Consider the following 12,501-nt stretch of genomic DNA (forward strand, 5'->3'; position numbering starts at 1 on the left):
TGCACCCATCCCGAGGAAGGCCGGAAGGTGAGTGAGGGCTCTGCCCAAGCCCCATCAGCTCCAGCCCCACGTGTCCCATGCAGCCTTTGGTGCCACATGTGCGGCCACCCCCTGCGCCCCGTGCCTGGGTGAGTGGAGAAACCCAGCCCGGAGAAGGACCTAGGCCTCGGCCCTCAGGGACCACAGAGGAGAGGTGGCTGTTGTTCAGGCATTGCAAAATAATCCTTTCTCATTTGCTCTCTCTTCTCTCTCTCTCTTTTTTTTTTGAACTAATTGTTGCAAAGAGTCTCTGAAGAAACAAATATCCGTCCAAAACAACTGGAGTTTCCCGTATTTGGACCATGATTGCCAAAAAATGTCCTCCAAGAGATAGGGAGGCTGCAGGCATCCGCCAGAGTAGCAGAGGGGATGTTTAGCTGCTGAAGGTAATGCCAAATGGGAGATCCCGGGGGTAGGGGCTGCTTCTGACAACGCCACAGTTCACTGCGAGCAGCTCTGCCTCCCGCCAGCACTCTGCTCGTGGGTCAGCAGAAAACAGATGACTTGATGTGGAAGAAGAGGGTCCTGGGGGCCTTTTTTTTCTCCCACTAGGTGAGCAGTTTATGAATGAATGTAGCTCTGCTGCAAATAAGCTGCAGTTTCCCCCTCCCTCTGGATGGATGAAATCCCCAAAGCTACTGCACTTTGGAAAGTCCCACACAGAAACCCAACAGAAAAGATTAAATCCGGCAGTGCAGAGTGGGAGCCTTACCCCCTTAAAGCTACAATGTACTGTAAATAATGTACAGAACCCAGCTTCTAAAATTACCACTACGGGATTGCTCACGGCGTCTTAGGTTTCGTCTGGATCCTGTGATCTTCCCACCTGCCAACATCCTGCTACCAGGAGAGCGGTGCTTGTGAAGGTTGTGCAAATGGTCATGCACTTGCACGAATCCTGGCACGAGCGTGGGCACTCATGTGCCTCCCATGTTAGAGTTACACCGTAATAAATACGGGGACAGGAGATGCTGACGTTGCCACAGGGATCTGCAGCGCTCACCAAAAAAAGCAAACGCGTGTCCGTGCTGCGCTGCTCCGGGAGCCGTGGGATCCTCCTCACGTCAACAGCTCCTGAGATGGAAAGGAAGACGGAATCGAGGGGCAGGAGTTTAAATATGGAACACCGAAAAGCAAGAGCTCCACGTTTAGGCACGTCAGTAAGACGCGTGGTTTGCAGAGGGGCTGAGTGACGATGCACTCGGAGCTGTGAGACGTGGAGAACTTTGCAGAACCTGACCATAATTTAGGACTCCATCTCGCAGATTGGATTCAGGGGAAGTGTTGGCATCGACTTCAAAGGGCGCAGGATCAAGCCCGTATTTAGGGGCTCAAAATACAAATGTAGGAGCCTAAATTTAGGCCTCCATTTTTTAATACCTCGTCCCATGCTAGCAATACCCTTCGTCCCATCCCTCTGTAGTGAAAAGAGAGGAATGTAGGTAACCTCACCAGCTCGCCTCACAGAACCTGTGGCCGAGAAGGGGGAAATCCAAGAAACACATTCCCCACGCTTTGTTTATTTTCCTCCCCTCTCTCAGGTCCCCGAAATAACAGCCGGAGCGCTGCTCACAGGGGAGCTCAGCCCCACTTTGAAATTGGAACAGGAAATGTGAGAAATGTGGACGTTAAAAAGCAAACGAAACAAAACAATATTTTCTTAGAACTCCATCTCATGGGCAAGTCAGGGGGGAATCTGGATTTGGATAATCTAAATTAGGAGAGAAGTCAGGGAAACAAAGAGTAATTTTAAACAGTTGAGTGCCAGAGCTATTTCTTAACACACTGCTTGCTCTGATTTCAAATACAATCCCTCGGCGCTCAGCCCAGGATCACTGCAAGGGAGTGAAAAGAAGGCCGCAATGGAGCGGGCTGCTGGGAGAGGCAGCAAGGTGAGCAGAGCCCAGTGCCTCTGGGGGTATTTTGAGTGCTTCCTTCCCTACAAGAAGCCACGACGATGGGAGAGCGACCACCAGGCTATGGCCACGTCAGCAGCAGCACCATCACAAGGCAGCGAGTCGACAAACTGCATGATCCCCGTTACTGGGATTATTTTTGCTTCAGTTGCGTGAACAGGGAAGGGAGCAGCTGCAGGTATAACAAAAGGTTGCTCTGCCGAGATGCTTTGCCAACGCTCCCTCTGCTGTGGTTTAAATAGAATACATGCAGCGGGCATGGGCAGCATGAGGCTCGCAGCTGCAAGCATTAGAGATGCCCATGCACCACCCACTGGCAGTTTCACTTGCGTCTGTCACTCGGAGTTTGTCCAAAGATCCTCAGCTCCTGGAAAGAAAGAAAGAAAAATGCTCAAGGGGAAGCAATATCCATTGGTTTGTCCTCACGAGTTGATTTTGTACCCTGGGTGCTTCTCTCGTAGTCTGTAATTGTGGCAGGTTGTGAGGAGTCACTCCCCTTGTTTCACTGTCCATCTATATCTTCCTGTCTTTCACTGGATCCTCATGCGATCCTTTTGCAGCAAGCAGCAGAGGCAGTGAGAAGAAGAGGTAACAGGACAGGTCATCAGCTATCAGCAGCATTGCTTTAACATCTACAGAGAGATCAAGCGGCTGAAGCAGCCTTTTTCCTGCTCAAAGTACAAGTAATGTCACCCTAAGGGACCTAATGTCACCCCCACTTATACATCTTCATCTAACAAAGCTGGTCGGAATACTCATGCACAGTTGCTGCGATAGTACTTTACCTTACACTTACGTCACAGTCCCAGAAGAAATCCGATGGGGCGGCCTTACCTATTAAATCATTTCCTGGAGGGAAGGTTTCATTTGGGCTCATTTGTTATCATTTGTCCCAGAGTTCATATTTTACACTCCCAGCATTGGGAGTGGGTGTTTTTCATGGCTATGGGTCGAAGAGCCAATGGCTGATTTCAGGAAAGCTGTTCTGTTGTTTTAGGTTGGTCACTTGATGTCCGTCCCAGGTGCTGGACACATGTTGCTTGCTGAAGGAAGTATGATTTGAACTCAGACTCAGACTTCAACACTTTGGTAACTAGCAAACAAAAATAAAACTAAATGAAAGCATGCCTATTGCTCCCCTCAAGTCAAGTGGTCATTAATGATATTGACTTGAACAACAAATATGCCAATGCAACAACTGAATCAGAAGTTGGACAGTCAGCATGTGCAGTCCTCTGCAAGGACAGGCAAATGGGATTTCAGCCCAGAGGAACCCATCGAACACCTATTCTACATCCCTTATAGCACCTCACACTGCTTTTCAGAGTTGCACCAAAGGCCAAACACTACAAATGCAATGTGCTACAGAAGGATAGATGAACACGAGGTTCTCCCCACACCTCAGCAACAGCAGTTGTGGTTTGCACCAGCACCCCACACAGCTGATGGAAGTTGTTGGTGCTCCACATCAAGGAGAAAGACAGCAAAAAACAAGTGATGGTCCCTGTGTGATCAAGGAGTGACTCCCTCCTGCCCACAGTCTGAGAGATGAAATGATGAGCACACAGGGATGGGAGCGTGGATATGCCTTGTGACAAATCCTGTTTTTGCTCACAAGCACTCTCCTAGAAGGAAGAAGATAGAACAGAACTCAGAAGCATCTTTCTCCTTCAAAGGTAGGAGAAACTCCTCTTGTCTCCCTCTCGGAAGCATGGGATTATTGCTGCAGAGGCATGGTGCCAGCAAGCACTGATCCAACTTCCACTCAGATCTGCATGACAAGGCCCAAACATCTCTCTGCAATGAACAGGAGAGATTTGGGAGTTATATTCCTCCTTTAGGATGAAAAGCTCGAGAACAACTACTGGCCAGCTGTAGTTGTTCTGGCAGCAGAGGGGAATGAAATGTATAGCCACCGAAACAACAACTGTGCCTCTTCCCCAGCAATTAGGGTCTGAGGCAGGGAACCTCCCCATCCCCAGACACCACTTCCCACAGATGACTGAAGACCTCTTTGCACCATTTCCTCCTCCCACCCCTTCCCACAAACCGCTCGTGATCATCCCAGGCTCACCTCCCCAACTGCCCCAATCCCCTCACTAAATCCTGCCCACTCTACCGTGCAGGTTACAAAACCCAACCGAAGGAAGTTGCAATCAATCACATCTATAACTGCATGCCAGTTAAATATCTCCATATTGAAACTAGATTACTATCTGACGTGCAAACCGCAAACCATAGATACAATTGTAAAGCTTCCATCTCAGAGCTATATTAGCACCTGGCTCACCACTCCAAGAACTTGCAATTTTTTTTTTTTAAATAACAGACTTCAACAAATTATTTTGGATAAACGGCAATTCGATAAGTCTTTTGAATCGCAGTTTGCACTAGATAGTATTTCAGTTTTGTCGGGACCTTAAGCTGAGCACAATGAATACAGTTCAGTGAGCAATTTCATGACAGCATATTGAGCTGCGCAAAGCAGGGGAGTTTTCTTAAATTCCTCCTGCGCCTGGACCTTACAGATGCCCACACACCTTGGTGGCTGGCTGCCCAGAGCCACGCCTTCACACCCAAAGGCAGCTGGGCAATACTCCAAACTGAAGAAGATCAAAACAAGGGCAAGCTGGATGGTAGGAGGTTCCTGAGTTCCCCAGCTCTCCATCTCCTGGGGGAGTGCTTCTCAGTGCTTGAACTGAAATGCAGCATTTCTCCAGAACAGAATTTAAGAGAGAGCCTTCCTCATCTCTGGCCAAGTTCCTCAGCCTCCTCCTTGTTAAGTATGATTTCCAAAATTCCTTTTTCTTCTCAGCATTTCGAAACCAAGTTCTTAGGGCAAATCTTGGAGTCAGGAACTTTGGTCCAAACAGCTTCAACTTGAGACAACGCTTCACTAGTGCCAGTTCTGGGAAAACCTCTTTTACACCAGCAGGACACAGCACAGCCAAGGCTGAAGATGCCTGAGATGCCAGGAATGCCCCCTTTCTTACAAATATGATATTCATAAATAAAGCCACTTTTGAAGAAGGTTGGCAGAATCGAAACTGGGCAATAGGTTTTGTGATGTCACCGATTCACAGAAAGGTCAACACTAAAGGATTTAAAAGAAAAACAGTAGGGGCAGCTACTCATACAACTGTCATCCATCAACAAAATTAAAGTTCAAACATATGATCAGTTTCATCACTTGCAGCTTATTTTCTGCTTGTCTAAAAAGAAGTGTTTTTTCTGGAACTGAGCTATAGGTCAAAGAGCTTAGCTTTTGACATCTATAGTTAGACACAGAAAAGTTATTTTTCAATATTGTCCATATTCTGATATATGTTCTTTTTCTCCCTAAGGGGCCACATTAATTCTTTCAAAGCATGGTGGATATGAGTTTGCAGATCTCCAGTGAATGTAACGTATTTTCTCTTTCCTGGAAGCGAAAAATATATATACAGTGCAGCTTTATCTCATTCCCTTCCTGGACATTTCACGAGAACTACGTTGAGGGTGGACTGGCATGTTATCCTCCAACACCTTATCCATCTGCGTTATGTCGCAGGGCAGCACAGGGCCATCAGGGCAGTGATCCAGACCGGCACAGGGCAGTGCTCTCTTTTCATTATGACGTGAGGCAGTAGTGTTTAGAAACAGCAAGCTGTTTTCCTAGAAGAGGAAAAGGCACAGTCCAAGTGTCAAAAACGCTTGATACATAGTACCTAGCAGCTTGTTTCCCCTGAAAGTGAGCCATAAAACAACTCTTACAGCAATGCATTTATACCCAGAGAGCCCAAGTCTTGAGCTAGCCAGTTTGCAAATACAAGAAAAGAGAAGCAAGCTAAGTTAGGGCCCTTAGTTTTGGAGAGGTTGGCTTTTGTGATCCCAGTTGCTGGGACACACCTGACATCAGGACAAGACAGGCCTATGGCCTGCTACAAAGGGGCCATGGCTGGAGGATCTCATGGAGAAACACCCATAGGCAATCACCTTGGAGATCATGGCAGTCACCAAGGGAATCATCTTCTTAATAAATAACACACCATTGACCAGGTGCAGGCTGTGTGCGGGCCTGCCTCGCTGCTGGACAGCATTTTAAGGCATGCAGTGCTGAGGCTGGTGGCTTGTGCCAGGTTTCGGTTGAAAGCGCTTGCCTTTCATTTTGCATTGGACTGGGCAGTGGGAATGGAGGAGCTGCATCACCAGTGCCGATTTCATCTGGTCGAGTGCTTGACGTACCCAGGTGAGTCAAGATTCATTAAGGAGATGCTGAGGTGTCCCAAGCCGGCTGTGTTTTTCTCCAACAACATGGACACACTTCAGAGAGCAGCTGTTGGCTGCCGGCTCCCCCAGGTCTGCACCTCACTAGGGTTACACTGGCACGTTAATGGAATGGAATGGAATGGAATGGAATGGAATGGAATGGAATGGAATGGAATGGAATGGAATGGAATAGAATAGAATAGAATAGAATAGAATAGAATAGAATCATTAAGGTTGGAAAAGACCTCTACAATCTGGTCCAACCACGAGCCCATCCCCACCATGGCCACTGACCATGTCCCACAGTGCCACATCCACACGGTTCTTGAACACCTCCAGGAATGGTGACTCCACCACCTCCCTGGGTAGCTTGTGCCAGTGCCTCACCACTCTTTCTGAGAATAAATTCTTTCTAATATCCAACCTGAACCTCCCCTGGCACAACTTGAGGCCATTACTTCTTGTCCTATTGCTGTTACCTGGGAACAGAGGCTGACTCCCACCTCATCATAACCTCCTTTCAGGCAGTTGTAGAGAGCAATAAGGTCTCCCCTGAGCCTCCTCTTTTCCAGACTGAACAATCCCAGTTCCCTTAGCAATTCCCCATAAGACTTGTCGTCTAGACACTTCATATCTTCACTGCCCTTCTCTGGACATGCTCCAGGGTCTCAATGTACTTCCCTCCTGGCATTCCAACTGCGAGTCCACAAGGAACAGTGAAGGTCTTTGCTAGATCATCACTGGGCCAGCCCCAGTACAGGAGCAGTGCCCTCACCAGGAGCTTCCTGTCCCAAAGGCACCAAAGCATGTCCAACAGCAAAGCACTGCAGCATTAAGAGCAAAACCGCCCACTGCATTCCATCAGTGCATATTTTATATTAACCAGCCCCGACAACACCTGGACTAACATGGGAAGTGATGCCACAGCAGCACTGCTCATCTGCAGGCAAAACAGAGTGCTGTAAGAGGGGTCACAGTGGACATCCCAAAACACTTTCCTTTGATGGAAACTCATTCCCCATTCCTGCACTAGAGGATGATTACTAGCTTGAATTATTGATTAGTTAGAGTCAAATGAGTGTGGCTTAATGTGATTTGTTATGGGTAAACAGAATAAAGTCCAAACTACTAATGTACAAACCTGGAGTCTTAAAAGGGTCAGCTTCCAAAGCTGAAAACATGTTAGCTTTGAGCAAAATCAGCTGGGAGAGAAAGGCAAACAGAAGAAATGGAATAGCTGGGAAACCGAGTATTTTTATTGGTGCTGAAATATCACAGTTGAGAAAAAAGGTCGGTTTAGAGGGAAAATCAAGCAGTTGCAATAATTAAATACAGAGATACTGCACTCTCCGTACAGCTTTTTGTATATGTAGATATGAGGGGGGAAGAGAGAAGCTGACAGCACTAGCTAATGTGACAACTTATTTAATTGACCGCAACTGTAGAAAATTGATAGGGGAGCAGAAGGATGGGAAGACATTTGTGGACAGTAGATTTAAGGGCAATAAAATGCATTTTTTAAGCTAAGTCAAAACAAAGGATATAATAAAAAATTCTGGTCTGTTTATATGTGGAAATAATGCAGCAATTTCAATTCAGTAGACTAAATAAAATAAATGAATAAATAAAAATAAACAACCTTGCAAAGCATTAAAAGAGCTGCCAGAAAAAGACAGTGAGTGATTTTTTTCTAAGTAAAGTTTGCAAAACAGGTGTCATAGGTCTAGAAACAAGGTGGCAGTGAGCAAACAATGCCATTACAATGGCATCCTGGCTTTTATCAGACACAGTGCAGCAGCAAGAGCAGGGAGATGATCGTACTCAGCTCTGGTGAGGCCACATCTGCAGTAATGTGTTCCGTTTTGGGCTTCTTGCTACAAAGAAGACACTGAGGCCCTGGAGCATGTCCAGAGAAGGGCAATGAAGCGGGTGAGGGGTCTGGAGCACAAGCCTTATGGGGAGTGGCTGAGGGAGATGGGATTGTTCAGTCTGGAGAAGATGAGGCTCAGGGGAGACCTTATTGCTCTCTACAACAAGGAGGTTGTGGTCAGGTGGGGGTCGGCCTCTTCTCTCATGTAACTAGTGGTAAGACTAGAAGGAGTGGCCTCGAGTTGCACCAGGGGAGGGTCAGGCTGGATATTAGGAAAAACTTCTTCTCCAAAAGAGTGGGCACACGCTGGGATGAGCTGCCCATGGAAGTGGTGGAGTCACTGTCCCTGGAGGTGTTCAAGAAATGTTTAGATGTTGTACTGAGGGACATGGCTTAGTGGGGGTGGGAGGTGGACAGTTGGACTGGATGATCTTGGAGATCTTTTCCAACCTTGGTCATTCCATGATTCTGTGAAACAGAAGAGGTTGTATGGCACTGCAGAAAGACACACACTCCCAAGCTTTTCAGTATTCAGCCCTACAGAGATGTGCTGACCTGATCTAGTGTTGGTAACGATCCTGATCCAAGTGAGAGGTTGGCCTCAAATCCTTCAGTTGTTCTTTCCAGTCTTTTCTAGGACCCCATGAGCACGAGGCAGGTAATTGTATGCCTACAAGGCATCATAATAAAATGGGATGAAAAAAGAATTAATAAGAATGAATTTAAGGAGATAGTACAATTTACACCAGTGAGCATAAATGTGTAGAAAATTGATCTAATTAGACTAATGAAAGCTTTTTTTCAGTGTGATTATGAGTTTGCTTGACAGAGGTAACAGGGTTGATGTAATTTACTCGGACTTCCTCAGGCCATTTTAGTTCATGGCATAGGATGATACAAAATTAGCATGAACCTTAAGGTTTAAACGCTGGCTAATTCATACATCTCAGAGGTGATAATGTAAGTGGAGAGTCACTATTTGGCAAGTGGTAGTTTTGGCCCAGCTCCTTCAAATACAACTCAGAATGACACACAAAATGATTCTTATTGAAGTCTGAAGATGGCATAAAGATGGAACTATTGAGTAATGAAGACAAACAATATCCATTTTAATGCAAAAGTGTATGACTCATAGCTTTGGAACAAAGCAAGAGACCTCCTAACAAAAGGGGTTTTCTACCCAAGCAAGCCAGAAATCTGGAGAAGACTTGGAGTTCATAGATATATGTGCCAGTGTGAAATATGGCATTAAGAGTAATACGATCCTGGGCTGTACAAACAGGAACTACCAAACAGGAAAAGGAAGGTTGCATTATCCCTACCTTTTGCACCAAGACAACTGCAGTGGGATCACTGCAAGCAGTGCTGGTACCATGAGCTGGGAGGGGAGGAGCCAGGAGGGTGTCAAGAAGAGCCAGAGGATGACTGCAACACTGGAAAAGATGCCATGGAGCAGAGCTGCCAGGACACAGTCCATTCATTCGATGAAACAGTCATGAGTGATTTGGTCATGAAATGGAAGAGCCTTACACTGGAGATAGCAATGCAACAGTAAATGGTACTCTTCAGTTTAGTATTGACAAATATGAAAAGATGCAATGGAGGGAAATGATGCAATGCGACCTTGGAGATTAGAAATAAGGCAAAAAAATACAGCTGGGGAAGTCTGCAAGAAGCTGTCATGGATTTCCTGAGGACTGGAAATCTTCCAGTCACTTTTTTTCTGGAAAAGAGCTTTAATGTTTCTTCTTAATTCAAACAAGGATGAAGACAGGAAGCTCCTTTGGCAAGTGTTACACAGATCAGATGAGATGGATACAATAGCCCTATGTTTCTGAACCCATGCTTTTCAAAAAAAATGGATGGATTCTCTCAGACCTACATCAGAGGCAATGTTTTGGGTAGCTAAAGACAACTTTGGCGCTGGCAAGGCAGCTCCTGTGCTGAGCAGCTTGTCAAGGCCATATCCCAGGACTGTGGTGGAGCAGGGAAGGGACACAAAGCATACTCCCATCACCAGCATTCAGCCCCTTGGACCACGATCGAGGCAAGCTGGTTTTCCCCTTGCAGCGAAGTCACATTTCGTGCTGCCCACACTCCCCCCTGCTGGTCACACACCATGTCCGGCTTAGTTTTCTGCCTACTTTAAATTCTGGAGGTGAGGTACAAAAATCACGATGGCATCTGGTCCCCCGCCTGGAGGTATGCAGGATTAAAATAACCCTCCCCGGTGTGCTTCATCAGGGCATGAATTTCAACCCGGATGAGGGGAGCAATGAGGAATGCCTCTTTATTTGGCTGATGCTAGCAAGAAAATAAAGCCTGTGTAAACACTGTTATCCATGCCAAGGAAGCCTCTGCTTGCAAATGCCACTGTAGGAAAGACTCAACAGCATCAAAGAGACACAAGGGCCATTGGGCTACCTGTGAGCAGGAATGCCATTAACTCACTTGGATGTTACCTCACGCTCCGTATGACTCATGGCTGGAAGTGGAAGCACGATCCCATTACCTGTGCGCTCTGACAGCGCAGCCATTACCCCAGCAGAAATAGATTGTTAATAATTAACTTATTAGTATTGTTGTTATTACTAAGAAGTCGGACACTGGAGTACTAACTCAAGGGAATGGCCTGTCCCCCTGTCCTCTCCTGCCAGCCGCCCTCTGGAGGCAGGCGTTTGCTGCCCAAGATAGGGATTAAGAAGAAAAATGAATGACAGTTTCCGTTTCTGAGATAGCTGGTAATAATTAACATGTGGCTAATGGAGGGGCACGTTTGTTGGGCTTTCCAGGGAATGTATCCTAGCTGCAAGAAGATGGAAAAATTCCAAACTGAAATGCAACTGGCCTTGCACCTCATATTTCTTGTGCTCCCCAGATCCCATCAGGCCATTAGAAGGCCTGACTCTACACACGCCGAAGTTACTCTGAGCACTTTCTTTGTGTGTAGAGGACTCTGGGGCAAAGCTGCTAAACCCCAGAGAAGAAAACCAGTGCTATATTCCTATTGCAGAAAGCTGAGATAGAATACTGGTGGGATACCTCTGTCTCTCTGGCAATATCTGCCAGAATAACCTTGTGGTGGAGCTGAAGCTCCCCCAAACCCAACCTACTCTTTCAGAAGTTGGTTCATCAGACCATGTATTGCCCTGGCTTCCACACAAAAGGTCTCCGACACGCCAATCAACACAACAGACAGCATGTGGTCTGGCCCGTGGGCTGCACACCACCACCATCACACTTTGAATAAAGCAACAAGGGAGCCCAGACCTTGCTGTAACTGGGACAGCACAGCCCCACTAGTGATAAGTTACATTTTTAGTGTATCTCTGCCTATCTGGTAAGGAATCCAGCATTAATTTCCTCTGGAGTAGAACAATTCATGCACTGTCAGTCCACACACAACCAGTTTTCAAGCACGGAAGTGAAGAGCAGCTTCTCCCAACAACCAGGATTAGACATATTTATATACAAAGAGTAAAAAACACCATCAGTTTGTGCTATCATTGTTTACTATTGCATATGCAGCAGGAATAGCTCAAGATAGTGTAAGAAAAATAGTTGAAGTCGTACAAACATATAGATTCTGGGGGTATTTATGGGACAAGATAGCACAGTGAGGAAGGACAGATAAGGTGGTACGGGAAGAAAATGAGAGACTTTGCACAAGACAGTTGAGAGACTGAGGAAGACATGAATTTGAATGAGAGTTTTAAACATCAGACGATCACCGAAGGGCAGTTGTGGTTCTCTTCTCATAAACACACAAACAGCACAAATGGAAGAAAAACATGCTGAAATCTTAGCTCACTTTAATAGCATATAAAAAAGGAAAATCTCCCGCCCCACGCTTTCTTTCAGTTCTGCATGGGCAAAGACTCGCATGGGAAAGGGGAGTGAAGGACCATTAGTAATCGCAAAACCCAATCTCCTGTGATTACCATCCAACCTTTAAACAAAAAGTCTTCACAAACTGCCAACTGTAACCATAATTCCATTGTCTTTGCTGCCCAGTCCCTCAGCTCACAGTTACAGGCACTCATGCAGAACACCAGGTTATAATTCTGATAGCTGGTGGAGACAAAGAGAAAGTCCATCAGGGAAAGATAAATATTGTTCTATAAAGATCACCAACCAAATCTACTCAAATTCCAGAAGATAAGATCGTTAATAATTTCCTGCTCAAAGTGGTCGGCCCTGGCCTCTCCTGCAACCTCTTGTTCCCATGAAGATAACATTTTTGTATAATAATTTTTTTAAAAATTACCCCAAAGTAAAGCAGTTTTCCCCTGAGTAAAATTTCTGTCCCTAGTTTAGCAAACGCTGGCCTTAGGCCATCATGCTTCTTTCTTCTCCAGTGGGCTGAAGGGTGCATTTCAAGAAATGCAGCTGTGTTAGAATCCCTCAAGCACTTTATTTTAAGCAAAA

Source organism: Numida meleagris, chromosome 3 (assembly GCF_002078875.1).
Source record: "Numida meleagris isolate 19003 breed g44 Domestic line chromosome 3, NumMel1.0, whole genome shotgun sequence".
NCBI classification, from domain to species: domain Eukaryota; kingdom Metazoa; phylum Chordata; class Aves; order Galliformes; family Numididae; genus Numida; species Numida meleagris.